Genomic DNA, 24,374 nt, shown 5'->3' with positions numbered 1-24,374 from the left:
TCATCTTGCTGCGTCAGCTCTGTGTGTGCGGTGCCACCCCTGGACAGGCTGCACTCTTTGCACACGGGGCAGCTTTCCTTGCAGGGCGCAATTCTAGCACGTGAGGCTCCCCTACGTGGGGAACACCCCTGCGTGGCACGGCACTCCTTGGGCGCATCAGCACTGCGCGTGGGCCAGCTCACCACACAGGTCAAGAGGCACTGGGTTCGAACCCTGGACCTCCCATGTGGTAGGCGGATGCCTGATCAGTTGACCCAAACCCACTTTTACTTTAAGGAAGAATCTGCTCTTTACCATGTCATTTGTACTCTACTCTATTATGAAGAAATTATCTTTACCCTGACTTCCTCCAAACTTTGGTGAATGCTTTTATTCTTTTTTGCAGTAACACTTTACAGATGGTGCTTTGTACTTTCTTTATTAGAGGTTTTGGGTTTACAAAACAATCACACATACAATGCAGGATGTCCATTTACCACACTACAACCAACACTGCACTGGTGTGCAACTCTGGTTACAGCTGATGACAGCACATTTTTGTAACTGTACTATTACCTGGCAGCCACTTTCTGGTTTCCCACGGAACACGTGTGCTGCACCCACGTCTGCAAGGCCAGCACCCCTAAGCAGGGGCCATGGACCTGGAGACACTGCTGGCTGGAGCTGGCTCCAATCTGGAGCTCGGCAGGTGCCGTACCTCTTTGCCTGTTTTTGTCTGAAAGTCAGGACAGTCACATCACCCACCTTGTAGGCTGTGAGGTGAGGCAGGGTCCAGGGCACACCCAGAACCACCCACACAGCAGACACTCACCCCAAAGAGGACTTGGTGATAAGCGCAATAAAAATATTAACTTGGATATTTAATGTAAATAGTAACTAGAAAACTATGTCCTCCTTTAGCTACCACACTTCCTACCTAGAGCCAGTAGGGTGGGCTCTTTCGCAGAAACCAAAAATGTCGGTGAACAGTAACAACCACTGCGACACTGGAGGGCATTAGGCCGAAGAAAGAACAGCATATAATGTTTTTTGATTGTTCATTTAATGTTAACTGCTTTGTTGAGGAGGAGCTGATTTTGTACAAAGAGCTACACATACTGAAATTTACAATTTGGTAAGTTCGTATATATGTTTACACCCATGAAATCATTGCAATTATAATAACGAACACAGCCATCACCCCCAAATTTCCCCATGTGCCCTTGTAATCCCTTCCTTCAGCCCTGTCTCCCCCATCTCAAAGCAACCAGCTTGCTGTCACTACGTATCAGTTTGTATTTTCTAGAATTTTATATCTTGGAATCATATTTTGTATTTTTTTATTTTTTATTTTTGTATTTTGTAATTTGTATTTATTATTTTGTATTTTGTATTTTTTATGGCCTGGCTTCTTACACTCCGCCTAATTATTCTGAGATTCCTTCTTGCTATTGTGTATGTAAGTCTGTGTATTGGTGTGAACTTTCTCGTCTCTTGGCTTACTACCGAGGGGTGGAGTGGCTGGGTCACACTGTAGACGTATGTTTAACATTTTAAGGAACTGTCCAACTGTGTTCACAATGCTGGTGCATTCTCCACCCCCCAGCAGGGTCTGCACGCGCCAGGTCCCCCAGTCCATCCTTGCCAACACTTCACGGCCATCTTGTTTATTCCAGCTATTCTAGTAGATGTGTAATGGTTTCAGTGTCCATTTCCCCAATATATGGGCTTGTTACCTATAATCTCTGTATTTTCTGATGAAGTGTATGTTCAAATTACTTGCCTTTTAAAATGGGATTGCACTCTTCACTGAGTTTTCAGAGTTCTTTATATATTATTTACACAAGGCTATCTAAAATATATATAATTTACAGGTACTTTCTACCAGTCTGTGGCTTGTCTTTTTATTCTCTTAACAGTCTTTCAAAGAGCAGACGTTTTCATGAAATCTTATTTATAAACGTTTTCTTTAATGTGTTGTGCCTTTGAGGTCATATGTAAGAAATCTCTACTAATCTGAAGTTGCAATATTTTGTCTTTTGGGTTCTTTTATTTAAGACATTTTCTCGTTTTAGGTTTTACATTTAAGTCTATGATCCACTTGGGGTAAATTTGTTTATCTTGTTCTGGCACCTAATTTGTTCATTTCGCTCTGCTTTTTAATTTGCAACTACTTCAAATTTACAAAGGATTTACTGCAAGAGTGATACACAGAACGTCTCCCTCCATCAACTGCTCTCACTGTGTAACACAAAAGCTGCTACCCTCTGTGCAGACATGGGGTCCGCCTGAATCTCATGCCCCCCAGCATTACCTGTATCCTACGTTGGTATTTCAACTTTGAATGGATTTTGAAAAAAGGCTCGTCCTGTTTGCTAAAAGGAAATCCTGCTATGTTCAGGATTTGTATCACCCTCTAGGACCTTAAAATTGTCTTCTGAACACTAAATGGAAGTTTTTAAGAAAATATACCTCTGAGGACCAATCTCTTCTGAAAACAAATATTGGGCTTGAAAAAGGAGAGATGGACAAAACTAACAAAACCCAGGTTATTAAAAAGAAATTCAGAAGAAATTTAAATATTGTGCTTTAAGAACCGGTGAGGGGAAGCGGATATGGCTCAAGTGATAAGGCCTCTGCCTACTATACGGGAAGACCCGGATTTGATCCCTGGGACCTCCTGGTGAAAAAGGAGAGAAAGCATGCCTGCATGGCCAGCCAGTGCCCCCGTGGTGAGCGGAGTGCCCATGTGAGTGCCCATGTGGTGAGCCACTGCTTGTGCGGTGAGTCAGTGCCTGCCCTAGTGAGTCACGCAGCAAGATGATGACGCAACAAAGGAGAGACAAAGAGGAGAATCAAAATGAAGCGCAGCAGAGACCAGGAACTGAGGTGGCTCAAGTGACAGGAAACCGCTCTCCACATCAGAGGTCCCCAGGATCAAATCCCTCTGAATCCTAGAAGGGAAAAAAATGAGAAGACAAAAAGAGAAACAGATACAGAATATCACACAGCAAATAGATACAAGACAGCAAAACAAAAAACAAAAAACCAGTGGGGCGGGGGAGGGGGGAAAATCTTAAAATAAAAAAAGAACTGGTGTGGATCGATGGAGAATACCGTAACTCAGAAGGGCTTCCGGCCTGACTCCAGCACATACAGTGGTCTGTGACAGCAGAGAAAAGGCTAAACTCACACTGTGTTCGGAATGTAAGAGACAACATTCCATCTTGATAATTACTTTAAGGAGAACATATATTTAACCCCTTTCCTATCGTTATTTCTGCCCCAAAATTGCTTTACTTACTACTACTGTGGTAAGCATTTTGTAAAAAAAAAAAAAAAACAATTGGATCTCAATTGCTTTTAAAGAAATTCTTAGAAATGCCTCAGGAAAAATATTTCTATTTTTAAATGGGGTCAAAGTGAAAAGCATTGGGGGGGGGCGTGTTAGAATCCAGTCAGTAGAAAAATTACAGTTACAAGAAAAATCACAGCAAATGAATAAGCTTCTAAGAGTACTCTCAAGGCTGGACTCCCCCACCTTGTTTTTTTTTTTTTACTTCTCAGTGATTATCTCATTTGACTTTCAAAGAAGCTCCTGGCCTATTTCCTGAGTCCTGGCAAATCCACATCTTAACCTTCTCAGATTCACCCCTTCTGCCCCATTCCTGCTGCCAACTGCTTCATTCAATCCCTTGGCCCACAAATCTAGTGCTGTGCTACCCAGGAGGCTGTCGGACTAGGGCAGAGGTTACACAGAGCGTCCCTGGCTCCCCCTGCCCACCCCACAGTGCTGCCAGAGTAAATGTAAAGGGAACTCTAGATTTCTCCTAAAAACTAAGTTTTGAAACATTTAAAGATAATCTTTTCCAAGTAACTCTGTGAATGAAGGGGCCACTTCTGGGCATTTCCCAGGTCACCACCAGCCTGCTGAGCAGACAAGAGCAGACACATCTAGCTGCGGAGGTGTCAAGGCAAACTGAAATGTCCCTAGTTTGAACTGTGAATGTTAAGGCATTTACTTAACAAAACGTTTCATTTTGGAATGATGCCACTTTTGTATAACAAGCATGTGCTTTTCTGGCACTCAGAGTGGGTGAGGAAATAGGAAGTTGGCGGGAGAACATACAAATTAATCAGTGAATGCAAACTGCTGCCAGCAGCACCACCCTCGGAGCTTGCCGTCCAAGCATCGGGCAAGCATCGCGAGCTACTGAGTTTAAACAGTGGTCTCTCAACCTCTTCCGAACCGACACTTGGGGCCGGACGACCTCCTGGGGGGCTGTCCCACCCACTGGCAGGTATTTAGCAGCAGCCTGGCCAGCCCAGATGGCATGAGCACCCCCCGCCCCACCCAAAGCTGAAGCCACTAGGTGTCCCCCAGGGCGCGGAATCACATATGGTTAGGAACTACCAATATAAAGTGATTCTCACAACTATCCCCATCTCCAAGTATAAATTCTTCTCAGTATTTCCTACGCTCAGAGATGTATTCACCAAATGCAATTAATGTCTCATGATGATGGAGATTGTTGCTATGGGGGGAGGAGTGGGGTGAGGGGGGTGGGGAGTCATGGGGACCTCATATTTTCTGAATGTAATAAAGAAATTTAAAAAATTAAATTTAAAAAAAGGTGGAAACGTAAAACCTGCTCTAGTTAAACGTGGCCCGAGGCATAAAGGCGAGGTCCTGGGCAGGCACCAGCACAGCCCTGGCCTGGACTCGTTACCTGGAGGCAGGGCTGGCTGGGACCCAGACCGCAAGGCGGTGTCCCCACCAACTGGCCAGCTCCGTGCACAGAGCCCGGCCCCAAGCACCACAGTAACAGGACCCTAGGGCCGCAGCGCTGCCCTCGCAGCGCGGAAAGGAAGCTTCCTTTTTACCATGCCACCAGCTCTTCAGAGGCGTAAGGCAGGGTGGAAGAGGAAGATGCTTCTCAGATGCTGGCTCAGGGCGAGAGCCTGGGAGCAGTCAGCCACAAGGAGGTCGCGCCAGGGGAGCAGGGGCTGTGCCTGCTTAGCGGTCTCTCTTGGCATCTCTTCTAGAGAGCCACAAATCAGGGAAGGCAACAGGAGTCAGGGAAGAGACAGACATATATTCTAAGAAAATGGCTAAAAAGCCTGTAGACCCATTTTTAAAAAAAGGTTTATCTCCCCACCCCCGTCATTGCTTTTGCGCTTGTTGTCTACTCTGTCCATTTGCTGTGTGCTGTGTCTGCTCATCTTCTCTTTAGGAGGCACCAGGAACCAAACCTGGGACCTCCCATGTGGAAGAGAAGCGCTCAATCGCCCGAGCCACCTCCACTCCCTGCCCTGCTGTGTCTCTCATTGTCTTTCTTTGTGTCTCCTTGTTGCATCAGCTTGTTGTGCCTGCCTGTTGCGCCAATTTGCTGTTTTGCTCGTCCTCTCTACAAGGCAATGGGAACCGAAACAGGACATCTTGTGTGGCAGGTGGGAGCCCAATTGCTTGAGCCACATCTGCCTCCCTTGTAGACCCATTTTTAATGAAAGTTTAAATATCTAAAATAAAATGATAAATTCAAAAGAGTAAATACAAAATTATCAAACCATTTTACAAGCAAATGAAGTCATACACAAAACATTTTTTATTTTCCAAAAGAAGTCTTTACCCCACACACCCACTCCAGCTCTGCAGGCCCTCTCCACCGGGCACTGCCTGGCTGCTCTGAGTCCTGCACCCTTGTCTCCCGGGTCTAGGTCCAACTATTTGCAAAGCTCCCTGACCTTCGTCTAGGGATGGGATGTAGACACCTTTTTTTCAGGTAGTGGGGCCAGGGCATGAACCTGGGACCTCACATGTGGGGAGCTGGCACTCAACCGCTGAGCCACACTGGCTCCCCTGAGTCGGCTTTTTTGCTTGCTTGTTGTTTTTGTTTTTTAGGATACAGGGAACCAAACTGGGGACCCCCCTGTGGGAGGCAGGTGCTCACAGCTTGAGCCACCTCTACTCCCCACAGCTCATTCTAATTCAACTTTAAGTGTAAGTTGTTGGGCAGAGTTCAGTCCTTACAACAGTGACACCCTGAGAGTCTACATGCCAAAAATAACCCCTAGGTTAATGAGATTTATGATGCAGAAAAAGTTAATATTTGTGCTAGAAGTCATCCAAAGCACTTGCAAATATTCTGAGACAAATGTCAATTTCATCTCTAAAGTTAAAAAAAAAAAAAAAAATGGCCAAATATACTTTCTACAAATGCTTGGTCTGCTCCAACATAACAGAGTAATTCTAGGAAAGCATTAAATAGCCTTCCACCAGAAATTACTTTCGTTTGGCCTATCCCAGATCTGGAAGGACACACCAAGGCCAGGAAGAGGCCTGGGGCCACCTGACCTGCTCGTTAGTGGTGGCCCTGCAGAGCCAGGAACAGCACCTGCACATTTACTCTTCTTTAGGCAACAAAACACTCTATGTTTTATTGCTTAAGAGATTATATGCCCGTATCTTGACTTTTAACAAGTGTGTAATACCAAATATAAATACTCAATATTAGAGATATTCATGTAAGTATTAATATACTACTGGTGTCAGATGAAGCTCTGAATCATTTCAGGGAAACCATTAAGAAAAGGAACTCATATGTATGTGTGTGTGTGTGTATTTTTTTCTTCCAGGAGGTACCAGGGATTGAACCCGGGACCTAGTACATGGGAAGCAGGCACTTAACCACTGAACTACACCTGCTCCCCATAACTCAGAACAATTTTACAAAACAAATGACCACCCTAAAGAAGCACTACCACGCTGAGCCCAGGCAGCCTCTGGCCAGACCGAGAGGCAGGGAAAGAAGGGCAGGGGGGCCAAGGCCCGGCAGGAGCCCTGACAGCCGCTCCCTTCCCTCCTGCAGACCTCGGGCTACACCTCCAGGCTGGTCTTCGACACCTTGGCTCCTTTTACAGCCATCTGGGTCAAATATCTACAGCCTCTGCACTCCAACAGACAGCACGCTATCTGTGGAGGACACGACAGCCACCCAGAGCAGGCAGGGGTCTTACAGCCAGTCCAGGGGAGAAAGCCCAGGGGGCCAGTCTCACAGGGCCCTGCATGATTCAGGCAAAGCCCTAGAGAGACCACAGGACAGGCCTCCAGGCTAGGGAAGAGCTCCACAGCGAGGTGGGCACCTGCGAGGGCCCAGGCCCACTGAGCCATGGCGCTTCATGCCCAGCGCTCTGCCAGGTCTACGCCCACCGCAGACCTGCCAAAGACAAACACCGGGCCCGAGGTCAGGTGCCTTTTCCATCAGACGTCTACCCCCAAATCTGTGTTTGACTCTGTGGAGTGGAGTTTAGCTGCACTAAGTATTACTATGATGAACTTCTCAGAACATTTGTAATCCAGTTTATCTTGAGACTAAATACTAGTATTGAATGGGTGTGGTATTGATATTTCAGCATTTTTCAAAATCCAAAAGCGGAATCACTCACATCCTGAGAGCCTGACATTTCAATGCAGCCGAGCCACGTCTGCTGGAAGGACGTCTCTGACCACAGAGCCCCACCAGGGAGGAACGCAGGCCACGACACAGCTGCTCCCCTGAAACCAGGGTCCTCGCCAGAATGGGCACAGGGTGCCACCCAAGCTTCTGTAAAAATAACTTCCATTAGAAGGACACAGGGTTCCTCTGAGAAATGGTTCATTCAGTATGGGGAAGGGAAACGTCTTGCTGTGGCAGAGAACAAGGAGGCTCTCCAAGCCTAAGAAGAACCTGACAAACGCACACTGCCAGTGTGAAGATGGTCCCACTGCCAAATTTAGAATAATCTGAGTGTCAACATGAATAAAGTTACAGATTATACCTTACTGAATTAAAAAAAAAGAACATACAGAAATGAATATATAAGTAAAGGAGAGAAAGAAAGAGGAGGAAAGGAAAAGTTCTTCTTTATAGATGAATCCCAAAACTTAGAAGGAATGGCATTCAGAAAATTACCACTTGGGGGGCCTCCAGAGTAAAAAATCACCAACTGATGCTCAGGCAATGGGTCAAAATTTGTTTAGGAGCAGGATATTCACAAGGCCAAAAAGCATCACTCATATTAACTCTTAACTTATAAAAGGGAAAAGCTACCTTTACAATTAAGACATCTGGTAGACAAAATGATCAGGTTTAGCATCATCAATAAAAGAACAAACCAACATTTGATATCATGCAATGATAAAATGGGAAGTCACTATGGAGCATTTTTACCAAAAATATCTTGCCTGAATCCAATCATAAGGCAAGTTTCATAAAAATCCACAATGTGGGATATTATTAAGAAATTGGCCTTAACTCTTCAAACTGTCAATGTCATAAAAGACGACAAAAGGTGGGACTACTACAAGATCCAACAAGCCTAAAAAGATATGATAACCAAATGTGCAATGTGTGAACTCTGATTAAATCTTGACTTTTATTTTTAAGGCTATAAACTACATTTTGGGAAAAACTGAAGAAATTTAAATGTGCATTTTGGGAAGCGGATGTGGCTCAGGCAACTGAACTCCTGCCTACCATATGGGAGGTCCCTGGTTCAGTTCCTGGTACCTCCTAAAGAAGACAGCAAGTTGACACGACTGGCAAGCGAGGCAAGCTGATGCAACAAGCTGATGAAATAAGAGACATGGGGAGGAAAAACATACTAAGATACCCAACAAAGCAAGGAGCAGAGGTGGCTCAAGCGATTAGGCACCTCCCGCCTACATTGGAGGTCCTGGGTTCAGCTCCTGTTGCCTCTTAAAGACAAGGAAGATGAACAGACACAGCAAATGCAAACAAGGGGTAAGGAGAAATAAATAATTCTTTAAAAATAAATGAAACACAGCAAATGGACACGAGAGCAGACAACGGGGGGGAGGAAGAGGAGAGAAATAAATAAAATAAATCTTTAAATAAATAAATAAATAAAATGAGGGAACCAGCAAGATGGCAGTGGAGTAAGGAGCTCCTGGAGTCAGCTCCTGCTGCAGGGCAGTTAGTAAACACCCAGAGCTCTCTCAAGCACCTGTTTGGGGACCCCAGGAGACCAGAGGAGCACCCTGCAACGACCTTGAAGGAGTGGAAGGAGGGGGCTGCCCATCTGCAGAGAAGACTCGTAAGTAGAGGCTCCATGCCCTGGAGGCCGGTGCCCATCCTCCACTGGAGGCACATGCTGCCTCGGGAGCTGTTCCGCCGCTGGAATGGAAGCTCCACTTCCCCAAAACGGGGGAGGAAGAGACAGTTGGGCACCAATTTCAGCTATGATGAGGAAACTCAGTGGGCTACAGCATGATCCTGAAAGCAGCTAAAGCTCGAGCCTGTCCAGGTCAGAACGAGGTTGGGAGCCGCCATCGTAACTCCACGCCGGGCATGAGGGGAAGCGGGGTGGACTGAGGATCCCAGTGCTGGTGGGGACCGGCTTCTTCCCATCCAGATCATCTTGCAGGTCTAGCCTAGGCCCCAGTGCCACCTCCAGCAGGGAGGAAGCTGCAGGGACCTGCGCCAGCCTTTCCGGGAAATTACCAGCCGAGCCGCAAGGCCAATGACTATCCTACTCTGGCCGCACGAGCTGCCCCAGGAGCTGCTCCGTGACGGGAATTGGAAGCTTCACTTCCCAGAAACAGGGGAGGAGACGACTGGCTGCCCAATTTCAGCTACTGAATGGGAGACTCGGCTGGTGGGAACATCTGGGGTATGAATCTGTCCAAGTCAGAAAGAGGCCCGTGGCTGCCACTGTGACTCCGCCCCTAGCCTGAGGGAAAGCCAGGACCGAAAATCACAGTGACAGGAGGAACCAGCTTCTCTCACCCAGATCGCCTGCAGCTCTAGCCTAGGCTTCAGCCCCGCCTCTGGTCAAGTGATTTTTGACTAGCCTATCAAACCCACAAAGGCAGAACAGCCCATTCAGCAAAATGGTGCTGAAAGAACTAGGACCCCTATCTCATGCCTTACCCAAAAATTAACTCAAAATGGATGAAAAACCTAAACATAAAAGAACCATAAAACTTGTAGAAGAAATTGTAGGAAAATATCTTCAAGATCTGGTGGTAGGTGGTGGATTATTAAAGGAGATAAGAGAAAGACTGAGATGGACTACGGATGTTTAATGTATGTAGAAGTTTTAATTAGCTTTACTGTAAAAGTATGGAAATCTATAGAATGGAGGGTATCAAATAGTGAGTAATAGCTGGTTTATAAATGGGGATGTGGCTGAAAATGGTAGTCTAGGTATGTAAATACCAATTGACAGAATGCTAGAGAGTAATGAGGTGGATCAGAATTGTGGTTGATGGTACAGATGCAAGAATGTCCATAGTGAGCTAGAGCAAATGTACATCACTACTGCAGGGTGTTGGAGATATGGAGAAGCATGGGAAAAACACAGTTGGAGTGACCTATGGACTGTGGTTAGTAGTAATAATATAATATCCTTGCATCTATGCCAAAGATGTACTGTGTTGATAATGGGGCAGTATGGAAAATGTGAGCCAAATGTATAGTATGGACATGTTAACAATCAGATGATATTATTTATCTGTAACAAATGTTCCACCACACTGTGGTGTGTTGATGGATTAATGTTGTTTGGGAATTCTGCACATGTACATGATTTTTTTTAAGTTTACAAGTTCTGCCATAAAAAATATATTTTAAAAATATTAATAGGGTGGGGTTGGGGGAAAAACACACCAAATGTAAGATAAGGACTATCATCAGTAGTTAAGATTTTGACAATATTCTTTCATAATTTGTAACAAAAGTCTCACAGCAATGCAAGGTTTTGGTGGAGGGCTGATGTATGAAACCCCTCTGTGATGTTATGCAGTTTTGCTTTGTAAGTTCAAAACTTTTACTATACACTTGTTTATGTATGTTCACATATAAATGATATAAAGATAATAACAGGGAGGGTTGGGGGAAAAATACTTTGGTTAGTAGCATTTTGACAATGCTCTTTAATCATTAGTTAAAAAGGTTTAACAACAATGTAAGGTGTTGATGGTAGGGTGAGTTATGAGTATGATGTGTGATGTTATTTTTGTTTGTTTTTTAAGTTCACAACTATTACTACACATTTATTGTTTATGTATGTTTGTGTGTGGGTGATATATTTCAATAACAATTTAAAAAACAAAAATAAAAAATAAATAAATGAGGATTTAGTCCGACATTACTGAACCAAGGTTTAATTATGGGGTATAAAGATAGCACTCTGAATATATAAAAGAATATCCCTGGTTCATACAATCTTAGGCTGAAGCTGTAAGGAGTAAGGTACCATGGTGTCCACAAGAAAACTACCAAATGGTTCAGCAAAATAGAGAATAGAATAGAAAGTAAGAGTGGCCAAAGGAAAAAAAAAAAGTTACACATTACTGAACCTAAGAAAAGGTTACAAAATGTTCACTGACCTATTCTTCCATCTTCCTGTAGCTCTGAAAGTTATTCAAAATAAAATATACAATGGGGACTTCATATTTTTCGAATGTAACATTAAAAAAATAAAGAAAGTGAAGGCAAAAAAATAAAAAATAAAAAATAAAATATACAGGGGAAAGGAGGGCCTGGAGTCAATTTTAAAAGTATATGTCCTTGAACTTACCAAACAAAAAAATGGATTACTTAAAGATAAAGAAAACCCTGTGTTTTATAACTTTTCCTTGAACTTTCCAAATGAAACAGTAAGAAAAAAATTGTAATAGTTGCAAAACATGACAATAATATGCTCATGATTTAATGAGAAAGTGACACAATTTTCAAGACTGCACTTTTTAAAATAGATATTTCATTTTAAAATCTTCGTATTTAGTCAATTTTTCTTCATTTTAAGTGTTTAGTGTGTTTTTTAAAAGTCTGGCTAGAGATTTATAGATTTGATCTTTAAAAAACAACTTTTAGTTCCACTGACTTTTACTGTTTTTACTTTAAATTTCATGAATTTTTTTTCTCTTTATGATTTTTTTACTTCTTGCTTTGAATTCAATTTGCTCTTCTAGGTTAGACTGATTTGAGGCATTTTGTGTTTTCTTTAGTAGGTATTTTTTTAAAAATTATATACATTTCTATTGTAAAATGTACATAAAAATCATTTTACCTTTTTTTTTTTTAAGTTTTTCATTGTCTTTATTCACCTTAGTTCATAAAAAATGTCCTTGTGTGAATTGTGGGAGAGTGTGGGCTATGGTGTGGACCACTGACCATGAGGTGCAGCAGTGCTCAGAGAAGTATCCACCAAGTGCAGTGAATGTCTCATGATGATGGAGGAGGTGGTTGTTATGGGGGGAGGAGTGGGGGGAGGGGGGTGGAGGGTATATGGGGACCTCGTATTTTTTTAATGTAACATTAAAAAAATAAAGACAAAAAAAAATGTCCTTGTTTTATGGATCCTATAAATAGACAACCACTGCCGGGGTAAGTGCTGCCCTTCTTAGCATGGTATTGTGTGTCTTTTTAAAGGAGGTCCCAGGGATTGAACCCAGGACCTCACAAAGGGAAGCAGGCGCTCAGCCATGAGCCACATCCAGTAAGAAAGGTTCTTCCATTGCTAGAATAACAATAAGTCTGTAGTAGAGCGACAGTAAGTCCACTCTAGCCCATCGTCCATTCCCCAATCCTGAGGATTCAGGGATATGATGCCCACCCTGCCTCTAACTGAGAGGTGGTCAGATGCCATGGGCAGATGGATGGGGATTATCGTGCTTGCAGTTGCAGGCTGTTAGCCTGTCTTGTTTAGACTATGCAAGTCGTTATATCTCACATTCTTGTAAACTACTGTGTGATCAGTAAGATTCCTATAAGAAATACTACTTTAAAAAAAATGGGAGTGGATGTAGCTCAGTTTCAATTGCTTTGAAACACATTGAATATGGTACTCCACGCATTTTGATGCAATCATTTCGTCCTAGTACTCATTTGTTTTTCTACTCAACACGCAAGCTAGAACTTGTTGGTGCCAGTTGCCTCACGACTTGCCACCCTTTCCAGTCAAAACAAAGGGTCACATATTAGTCGCGCAGTACTCTTGGCCTGCCCATGTCCCATGGAGGTCTTATCTTAGCTTCTGTGGTGATTTTGTGTATTTTTGTGTTTTTTCCTCATCACAGGTCCTAAGAAAATGAGTAGTGATAGTGCTGAGCAGAAAATAAAATTACTTTGCACCACCATTGAGCAAAAAAAAAAGAAATGACCAGGTCCCCGTGAGCGCGGTATCCGCCTTCCCGGTCCTGCCAGGGACACGGTCTGCCTCGAGCAGCGCCGCCACCATGCGAAGACTGAAGAAGCTATGAAAAGGCTGAGGTTGCCAAAGGAGCTCAAGCAGTAACAAAGCAGCTTCCCACACACTCCAGGAAGTGGAAAAGCTCCTACGGATTCGGGTAAAGGAGAAGCAGTTCGGGCAACTGTGTATCGGAAGCCACTGTACATGAAAAGGCGAAAGTGTTGCATGCCGATCTTTTGAAAAACAAACCCAATCCAGTGATGAGAGTGTTGAAGTTTTCAAGGCCAGCCACAGCTGGTTTGATCATTTTAAAAAGAGGAATGACACCCAGTGTCCTGAGGCTATGGAGAGGCAGGAGATTTTATTCCCCACCAATTTGTTAACTGTGATTAGACCCGAGGGAAAGGAAAAAATGGGGGGGAAGAAATGTCGAGCAGAACCTACACCACAAAAGAGAAAGTGTTACCAGGCCAGGATCTGTGGCCAGAAGCCTGACTCAGGGAGACCTCGAGGGCGTGCGCTGGCCCCAAGGGGCAGGTGCAGAGGTGGGGCTGGGCAGGAGGTGGTGTCTTTGGGACAGTCCCTGGGTCTTGCCGCTGAGGAGTTGGTGGAACGTGATGAAAAGCTCAGCCCTGGGGAGCCGCAGGGAGGAGAGAAGGAGCAGCAGCGAGAGGCGCTGAAGAAAGTTCCTCAGGTGAGGAGGCGAGAAGGGAGCAGGTCCCCAGGTCCTTGAGAAAAGGAACGTGTGCAAATGGGCAGAACTTCAAACCTTCATGGAGAAGTGCCCTCTGGACAAAGCTCTGAGAAGCAGATCTGTGAAGGCATTGAAGGAGCAATTTCCTACTTTCGAGGATTTCTCAAAAGAAGACAGAAGCAGTGCTCATTGGAGAAGCTTTAAGCGAAGGTGATAAAGAGTGTGTCAGAGCCTGTGGTGCGAGTTGAGAAAAGGCAGAAAAGAGAAAGAACACCTGAAGTGCAAGTGCCTGACGTTCTGTCGAGGGCCCCTCCTTCCAAGCAGCGCTCCCCGTGTCCTCTCCTCCTCTTCTCAGCACAGGTAAAGGGCAGTGTTTACTTTATTTAATCTAAGTATTTATTTCTGGTTTTTTTTTCATGTAAAGTAATGATGTATATACAGCCCTATCTTTTTTACATATTGCCTTAAAGATGGGCATTGTCTTTGGTCTGGAAATGCATTAAGTTTATTTACATTATTCCTTACGGGAAAAGTTTGTTTGGTCCCGTCGCACCTCCAGGTACCAATTAATGATGAACACCGAGGTACCACTGCACAAGGAAGAGACTGAACCACTTGTCAAAAACCTCCCAACAAAGAAAAGCCCAGAACCAGGAGGCCTCACGGGTGAGTTCCACCCATGATTCTAAGAGCTAATTCCAATCCTGCTCAAACTCTTCCACAAAACTGAAGAAGGAACACTATCTAAACTCTTCTGGGAGCCCAACATCACCTTATTAATACCAAAGCCAATAAAGATACAAGAAAAGAAAATCACAGACCAATGTTTTATGAAAATAGATGCAAAAATCCTCAACAAAATACAGGCAGATCGAATCCAACACCACATGACAAGAACTATATACCATTATATAATATACATATCCCAGTTATGCAAGGGTGGTTCAACCTAAGAATATCAATTAATGTAATAAACCATATTAACAAAATGAAGGGGAGAAAAAAAACACATGAACATCTTGACACAGAAAAGACATGACAAAATCTAGATTCTGTCTTGATAAAAACATTTAGAAAACTAAGTGTAGCAGTTTGACATTATTTATGAATTCCAAAAATAGAAAATGGATTATGCTTGTGAACTAGTCTTTTCCTCTGGGCATATTCGATTATACTGAATTCAGAGGTTTCACTTTTAATTGATTGAATAATGATTAAGGCTTTGATTGGGCCGTGTCAGTAAGGGTGCAGGGACTCACAGAGAAACTAACTGCACAGCAGGGAAGGGAGGTTGAAGTTTTGAGCTGGAGCTCGGGAAGTAAACACATGGGGGAGAGAAGAGCAGCTGAGCCTAGGGAAAACGGAGCCTCAGGAGAGAGAAGAAAAGCCTAGAGAGCCTGAGAGTCTATAGCTGACCTTGTGGAGAGAACAGAATAGCTGAGCCCAGAAAGAAATGAGCCCCGGGAGAGAGACAGACTTGTCCCAGCCTCCAGCTGATACTGGAAGAAGCTGGGACCACAGAGCCTTAGGCGAAGAGGAAGGCTGAACCCTGGCAGATGAAAGGGATGAGTCGGAAGATATCACGCATGAATTAAAAAAATGATAAATCAAGTAATAATTCAGTTCCCAAAAACTTATGGTCAACAGATACAAGTGGCCCTAAAAAATAAAAAAGACAGACACCTGTGAAGTCTTTTCAAAACATTTTCTCTTTAAAAGCATTGATGAGCACCCCCCACAGCCTCTACCTGCTTACTGCATCCAAACAGGAGACAGCAATGGTCAGAATCACCACGCACCTAAAAAGGTGCCATGTGGACTACACACAGCTTTCAGCCCGTCACATCTGACAAGGAAAATTCCATACAGGCTGTCTCCCAAAACTCATTTTCAAGCAGTTATTTTTTAGATGAGAAATTCCACTTCTCCACAGAACTGCAGTGTGGATGTTGGAGACCCCTCTGGTCCACCTCGTGGGTCTCGCGCCCGCCTCCCGCCTCCCGCCTCCCCTCTAGGCCACAGAGGCTGCAGGGCCTAGAACCCCTGATTTCTGGATAGAGACAGGGCCCTGCTCCCTCCCTGGCCCTCTGTTCAGGTACTTCCCCTCCCCAGCTCCTGGAGCACCAGGTCAGGCCTGGACTGGGGCCAGCACAACACCGCGGCTCCCCACCGCTGGGGCTCGGCAGCTACCTCCAGGACTCCAGGAGATACTTTAAACTGGGGGAAGTGCAGTGGAACCCACACAGGGAGGACACGGGGCTCCTGGCTAGCAGCAGGTGGGTCACTGCAGTGGCTGGTATGCTCCTTGTGACAACATCATCTTCAAAGTTGAGTTTTCAGGGGCTGCTTTGACAAAAAAGCAAGCGTGGCACGAAAATCATCACGCACAGGGAACAAGGGTGCTGACCTGATCCTGAAGCCTGAGAAGCTTCACTGGCTACGAGTTAATAACTGGATAAAAATAAAATAATATTTTCCCTTCAATTTATGGGAATTACTTTTTCAAACGGCTACTCAGCTCTTAGGACAGGAACACTTAGGCTGTTTGGATCTAAAGACTTCAGGGTCACTTATTTTGGCCTAGAGCCTTCATGAAAAAACTGATACTAAAGGTTTAAGTTTGGTACCCGTGGGAACCTTTGTATAAAACTGAAATCTGGTGCAATCCAGACCTTCGTGAGACAAGAGGCAAGGGTGTGGGGACAGAAAGGCAGGACAACTCAAAGCCGCAGCAGGGGAGAATGGGAGGAGGGGCCAAGGCAAGGGCGGGGCTGAGGAAAGGGGCGGGGCAGGAGGGCCGGGGGCGGGGCCGAGGGAAGGGGCGGGGCAGGGGGCAGGGCCGAGGGAAGGGGCGGGGCAGGAGGGGCCGAGGAGGCGGGGCCTCCGCACCACGTGCTGCTCTCAGCACCCTTCACCTCCCCCTGAAGAGCCTCCTCTTTGCCCCTCTTAAATCTGGGCTGTAAAATTAGACCACAGACTATAAATTCATTGAGAATAGGTACTGACTTCCTAACCTCTGTGTTCCTAGAACAAGACAACCAGCACAAACTCAGTAAATGCTTTTTGGAAGGAGCCTTCCCAGGTCTCAAGGGTGCAGATTCCTTGGGGGAAGGGCAAGGTCAACACACAAGGCAGGGGTGAAGTGAGTAAGGGAAGAGACTGTAGTGGTGATGTGGAGAGGGCGGCCACGGTGGCTGCTGATGGTCGGGAGAGGGAAGAAGAGATATAGTGTGGGGGCACTTTCAGGATTTGGAGTTGTCCTGGGTGGTGCTGCAGGGATGGATGCTGGACGTTGTGTGTCCTGCCGTGGCCCACTGGGTGGACTGGGGGCGAGTGTGGACTACAGTGTGGACCACTGTCCATGTGCTGCAGTGGTGCTCCAGAATGTATTCGCCAGGTGCAGTGGATGTGCCGCAGTGATGGAAGAGGTTGTTGATGTGGGAGGGATGGGGTGGGTGGGTTGGGGGTATATGGGGACCTCGTATTTTTCGAATATAACATTTAAAAGAAAATAAAGAAGAAAAAAAAAAAGTGAGCCTAGGAAGAGGCCCGAAGGAGGAAACTGTCAAAGGAATCGGGAATCCCGCCGCCCGGTTCAGTTGAGGCATAGTGCTGGTGCAGACAGAGGGAGACTGAGGCCTGACCACCAAGGGACCCCAATACCAGGCAGAGGGGCTCGGACTGGAACCTCAAAGCAACATGGAAAGCATCTGAAACTTTCCATTGAAGCAGCACCAAAACACTTGTTTGGTTCTCTGCCAAAAGTGCAAAACCTGCCTCTAATCGTGAGGCAGCCCACAAGACAACTGGCCTGCACTTTCAAAACTGTCTAGAACAAGAAAGACAAGGAAAGCCTACTCCAGATGAGCAGAGACCAGGCTGACATCTAAACGCAACAAGTGGTCCTGGGCTGCCTGGGCCCTGGGTCGGAGAAACAGTTGCGAAGGACATTACTGGGACAACTAATGAAATGTGGATTAGAACACAGCTAGGTATCAATGTTAAATTCATTTTGATAATTGAGCTGTGTTTATACTTTTTAAGAAGTCCTTTCTCAAAACATACACATTGAAGCACTCTGTGGTAAAGGGGGAAACCAATGTGAAATCTGCCCTCTACTTCAGAACGTAGTCACCTTTAGGATGAAAAGGGCAGGTACGCGAGGAGAGCAACCAGGAAGGCCTGGAGACAGGGCTCACTAGCCAGCACTGCCACTGGCAGTGGGACCCCACCCGCACCCAGCTGGGGGCCTTCAGAGGCTGCCGTGGCAGTCTACGGGAGAAGCGGTGTGCTCACTGGGTGCTTCTCGCATGCGTGAACCATGCTCCCAGTTTCCTAAATTTACTAACCAATGGTATAAAGTACTCGGTTTTTATGGGAGTAGAACTAATGAGCCGAGCAGCACGAGAAGAGCTAAGCGGAGCTCAGAGGATTACACCCGAAGCACCCCTGGGAAAACCCCAGAACGACGACAGAGCTGGAGATGTGGTGGAAATCCCGACTGCAGTGGAGTCAAACGCACACAAGTAACGGCGGCACGTCCACCCACATCGGCCCTCCGGGCAGTGGAGCCCGGCACAGGCCACAGACCCAAGGCAGGGACTCCCTCGGCAAGCGGACAGTCTAGGCCAGGTAAGTGCTGCTGCGGGGCTGGCTGTCCACTGCAGAGTGCTCAGTGGCACCCCGGGGGCGCAAAGCCACACCCACTGCGCAGCCCCCCGGTTAAGAACAATCCACTACACAAAGCTCCAGGCCAGCTACCAATGGAACCTGCGAATGCTTTGTAGGTTTTCCAACCAGCCAGATATGTGGCAGCTTCGAAGGGCAGGCCGAGGGGTCCCGATGGCTTAGAAATCCAAGAACTGAGGGCCAGAGAGAAACAAAAGCCAAGAATGAACGGCATGCTTTTTATTTTATTTATTCCTCTCCCCTTCCCCTCTCCCCCCGTTGTCTCCTGTGTCCATTCGCTGTGCTTTCTTCCGACACATGTTTAACCATGTAAACTGTAATAATTTACAACCAACCTTAAGAAGAGTCAAGGCAATTTGATTTTAGATGCTCACACCCAGTAAAAGCATATTAGCCATTTCAGATAAAGGGGATAAGGAAGAAACTAGCTGCCTGGAGGGCACACACCACAGACATTTTAGGGATTTCACCTAACTTTGGTCTAAGAAACACCTTTACATTTTGAAATGCCTTCTTATGAAACCCGTAATTTAGCCTTTTTTTATGGCTAAATCCTAGTGATCAAGTCTCAATACCTCCCACGTGCTTGTATCCTGAGAACCACAAGGAGATTTTGCAAATCCCACGGGAAGGACTTACTCCTTGAACACACAGAGCTAATGTGTAGACTGTCTTCAGCACCGTGACCACAGAGGAACCCTCTTTCCAAGGAACTTCCAGCAAGTACCATCCCACCTTCAGACATCCCAGTAAGGTTCCAGAGAGACTTAAGTTGGAAAAACTTAAGAAAACGTTACCTACTTTTTGTGCTAGAATGTCTTACCATTAATTTGGTACAGTGACACACACACAAAAAAAAATCAAAAGGAAAACAAGGCAATTCAAGGGGTTAAAAACAGTGGACTCAGAAAGGCGGGCGTGGTTCCGCTCTAGGACCTAGGCACCCCGCTTAGCCTGCCAAGGCCCGCTGGCGAGGCCCGAGGCCCGTGTCCCCTGGTGAGACGACGTGCTACCATGTCTGTCAAGTGCGCACTGCAGGAGTTGGCAACGGTTTTCTGTAAAGGGCAAGTGGTTTAGGCCTTCCAGGCCATTTAGCCTCTGCAGGGCAAAGGCAGCCACAGACAATACACAGTAAACTGAGAATGCCTGTGTTCCAACAAAACCTTATTTATGGATGCTGAAATATGAATTTCAAATACAAGTTTCACATGCCACAAAATATTAATCTTGTGATTTGTTTTCAACCACTTAAAAATGCAAAAACCATGCTTGGTCACGGGCCCTACAAAAAGAGATGGCAGGCCGTGGCTTGCCGATCTCTGCCTCACAGGAGTGCCTGGCCCACAGGGCACTGTTGGTAAAGGGCAGCGAATGCTCTGGAAGTTCAAGGGTGGCCCTAACTCCCGCCCTGCAGGTGTGTCGTCTTCATAACCAACCACTGACACCCTCACCCCGTATCATATCTCAAGGTACCCCCTCTCGTCTACCCATTTTGTGCATAGTTTCTGCTCATGATCCTCACATGTGCTTCTGCTGGAGTGACACGCACATTCGCACATCAGATGGCAGCACCTCTCCTGCACGCCAAAAAATCAACGTTTGATTCTGTAAGTCATGCTATGGATCATACTTGATAATCCTGGCCATCAGTTATGATCAGTTACACAAACGACATTTTTTACAAGTTCATACTTCAAACAATTCTACCTCTTCAGAGATTACATTTCAGCTGGAACATGAAACACGTTTGCTTCATCTCTGTAACTTAGGGTTGCTAATGCTTGTCTCCTTTCATATCACTTCTCGAGGTTTACATAAGGTACTGTTAGGTAGACCAACTAAATTTCACTTGGCCTTTGGTTTTGCCACGTTGTCTTTGCATAGTTACTGAAAGAATGACTATCTTGGGAAGCAGACTTGGCTCAATGGACAGAGCGTCCGCCTACCACATGGGAGGTCCATGGTTCAAACCCAGGGCCTCCTGGCCTGTGTAAAGCTGGCTCACACAGTGCTGATGCGCACAAGGAGTGCCGTGCCACGCAGGGGTGTCCCCCACGTAGGGGAGCCCCACGAGCAAGGAGTGTGCCCTGTAAGGAGAGCCGCCCAGCGTGAAAGAAAGTTCAGCCTGCCCAGGAGTGACGGCTACACACATGGAGAGCTGATGCAGCAAGATGATGCAACAAAGAGACACAGATTCCTGGTGCCGCTGACAGGAACAGAAGCGGACATAGAAGAACACACAGTGAATGGACACAGAGAAGAAACAACTGGGGTGGGGTAAGGGAAGGGGAGAGAAATAAATAAAAATAAAATCATTAAAAAAAAATGACTATCTCACGTTACTGAAAAGTCCTGCCATTTAAAAACCATAAGAGGGCAGTTGTTAGCTACATTGATAATGGTGTCATCTGTCCACAAACAAAAGCTAGAGCAAGGATGCAGGAAAGCACATGCATGTAACAGCCTACACAAGAAGGTGACCACACCAACAAAAATCTGTGACCTTAAGGAAAACTTAAACTAAAACTGCAGTTTTTATTATAGGCTCATTTCAGTCACACTAACTTTTGAGAAAGCGTCTGATGTTTCTGAAAATAACTAACTGGAGAGCAGATGTAGCTCAAGTGGTTGAGCTCCTGCCTCCCACATGGGAGGTCCCAAGTTGGGTTCCCAGTGCCTTCTAAAAACAAAAACAAATAACAAGCAAAACAAACAAAAAAACCAACTCAGGGAACCCAATGTGGCTCAGTGGTTGTAGCAATTTTATACTGCTTATGAATTCCAAAAACAGATACTGGATTATGTTTGTAAACTGGTCTTTTCTTCGGGGCATATTAGATTATAATGGATTCAGAGGTTTCACTTTTACTTGATGGAATAACGATTAAGGCTCTCACTGGGCCACATCAGTAGGATGTTGCGGAGACTCACAGAGAAACCACATGGCAGAGAAGGGGGTTGGAGTTTCTGAGCTGGAGCCCGGGAAGCATGCACACAGAGGAGCGGAACAGCTGAGCCCAGAGAGAAACGAGCCCTGGGGGGGAGAGGAACCCAGGACGGCTGGACCTGGCAGACGTCGGCAGCCATCTTGCTCCGACATGCGGCAACAGACTTTAGTGAGGGAAGAACTTATGCTTACGGCCTGGTAACTGTAAGCTGCTACCCCAAATAAATACCCTTTATAAAAGCCAACAGACTTCTGGTATTTTGCATCAGCACCCCGCTGGCTGACCAATACAGTGCTTGAGTGCCAGCTTCCCACATTTGGGGTCCTGGGTTCAATCCCCAGCCCGCAGTACCTCAAAACAACCACAAAAAAACTCTAATTTGCTTTTACATTTCTTTCATAATGAAAATAATTTTTTCCTAATTATCATGATTTTGGTAAACTTTTCAAAAATAAAAGAGAAGATGGAGTCTTAAAACAATGTTCCTTGCCCCACATCCACTTCCAAGAGATAATATCCATTTAATAGAGGCAAACAGGTGTGTTTCTTCCAGACTTTGACACACAGGTGCATAAGTCCTCACAAATCAACCAAACTGCATCTTCCCCAACGGTAGCCTGAAATTCCTTCTCCCCTCACTCCCCGTATCCATAAAGAGCCTCCTTCAAAGCTTCTGAACAGCTGCACGACTCCGAGTGTCCCTTACTTAGCCCACCCCCTCTCAGCGAGCACTCAGAGCCACCCGTTCCACAACCACCTGCTGAGATGCACGGTGCTCTGGGCACTGCTGCAGGACAGGTGGGTGACCAGAAAGACCAAGCTTGTGTTCTAGGGACTGCTGACCCTTTTGTGCTTTAATATGAAAAATTCTAGCTGGGAGATTTTTTAGTTTGCTAAAGGCTGCCAAGGCAATACACCAGAAATGGGCTGGCTTTTACAATGGGGATCTATTAACTTTTAATCTTACAGTTCCAAGGCTGAGAAAAATGTCCAAACCAAGGCGCCAGGCGACACTGTCTCCCTGAGGACTGAGGCTGGCAGCACCACCTCCTTTTGCTCTCGGGCCCTCTCCCTCAGCTTCCTCTCTGTGTCTGCAGCCTCTTCTGCATCCTCACCTGTTCGTAAAGGACTCCAGTGGGAGCATCAAGACCCACCCTGGCCATGGCCTCCTGAAGGGGCCTAACCAAAAGGCCCCACCTGAAAGAGGTTTGCACCCACAGAACGGGTTACTTTAAGAACATAATTTTTCTGAAGTCCATAAAAGATTCAAACTACACGGAGTTCTAGCAGAAACTGAAGTAATGTTGCAATAAGCATTCCCCCACCCCCCACCCCCGCCCCTGGGATAAATTCCTAAATAGACTTGCTGGAACAATTTATTTTGGAGGGAAAAAAACCTCCTTCTTAATACTAGGGATATAAACACTTTATCACATCATTCCTAATATTTTCCCAATGTACTTGCCTTTGAACTTTATAGTTTAACCCCCGAATGGCTATCTTTTGCTGTAGAGATATTCTATTTAAGCAATCTAATAATATTTTTATGACTAATAGCCTTGATGTCATGTCTTTCTCCTCAAAGATTATAAAAATATTTCTCCCAACTTTTTCCTAAAACTTTCATGCTTTATTTTTCCATTTAAATCTTTAACCCATTCAGAATCTATGCATATTGTTGGATTAAAAAAATAGACAAGTTTTAGGCCTAAGAACCAGAAAAAAACGGCATTGGTCTATCTGCCTAAGAACTAAAAAACTGAGGCAGGTCTGAGTGAGGTTCCCAGAGGCTACGAGTGATGGGCTGTGCAGCGCAGTCATGGCGGGTTTGCGGACCACTGGCCTTGCGGGACTGGCTGTAAGCGACAGTCCACACGAGAGGCTAAGAATATTGTACTCAAAGATCCTTGATGTTCTTGAGCAAATCCCTAAAAATGAAGCATACAGAAAATATAGAGAAGATTAAAAATGAGAAGCTGGGTTTTAGTTTGGAATCAGATGCTAAGAAATTAGAAGACCCATTTCAGAGTGGTCAAATAGAAGAGGTAATTCTTCAGGCTGAAAGTTAACTAAGTCTGGCAAGAAAAATGATACAGTGGAAACCATGGGAGCCTGTAGTGGAAGAACCTCCCACCAATCAATGGAAATGGCCAATATAACCATTATTAAATGACTTTGGTGTGTTGATGGGAAAATGATATAATTAAATATTCTGGTATATCAGTGTTTTCCATATTATTGACATCTTAAAATCAAGAAAACTGATATAGAATGTATTTAGGCGACTTATTAAAATCAGTGATTACTTCACAGTTACAATAAATAGGGACTTGTGAATCAGTTTTTGATTTGTAAAGCATTCACTTGAAGTAAATTATTTCAAATATGATATTTCTTTAAACTGAGAGATGTTGGGAAGATTTGAAAGTTCACTGGAAAAATTCCTACAGAGCTTCAAAGCAGGGACCATAATCCAAAGGGGAACACATTACTTAAAAATAAATATATATCTTTTTTTTTAAATTATTTCTCTGGGAAAAAAGATACTTATTTACTATTATTGTCTAAGCAAATTTATAAGTCCCCGCTTGAAATGAAATGAGTGAAGATGTTCACATGTGATGAAATGGTGAAATTAGCTGGTGATATAATTTTAAACTGTGGTTAAACTCCTTGCCTCTGACCTTATGTATGTAAAGTAAAATTAAATATATGATTACAAACCAATTATCAATTTCATTATAGATGAATTTTTAGCCTATTTTTGAATTATTTATTTCATTTACTATTTTCATATCGTCCTCATTTTATCCTATCTTTACCATTATCACATTTAAAAACCTTTGTCAAATTAGAATTCATTACAG

At 44.9% G+C, this 24,374-nt stretch overlaps 1 protein-coding gene across 9 annotated transcripts in view; it reads right to left on the bottom strand.

Annotated features, from left to right (window-relative positions):
• GNB1 (G protein subunit beta 1) overlaps positions 1-24,374 on the bottom strand; it is an 87,168-nt gene that overhangs the window by 46,434 nt on the left and 16,360 nt on the right. For 2 of the 9 annotated variants that reach the window (XM_058304620.1, XM_058304624.1), the window contains exon 2: positions 7,426-7,583. The exons of the other annotated variants lie outside the window; for them this stretch is intronic. The gene's annotated coding sequence lies outside the window, so the exon portion shown is untranslated. The remainder of the gene's footprint in view (positions 1-7,425; positions 7,584-24,374) is intronic. 9 annotated transcript variants of the gene reach the window in all.

This window comes from Dasypus novemcinctus, chromosome 9, assembly GCF_030445035.2.
Source record: "Dasypus novemcinctus isolate mDasNov1 chromosome 9, mDasNov1.1.hap2, whole genome shotgun sequence".
NCBI lineage: Eukaryota > Metazoa > Chordata > Mammalia > Cingulata > Dasypodidae > Dasypus > Dasypus novemcinctus.
Note: the sequence above shows the minus strand (reverse complement) of the source record. Positions and strands in the feature narration are given on the sequence as shown.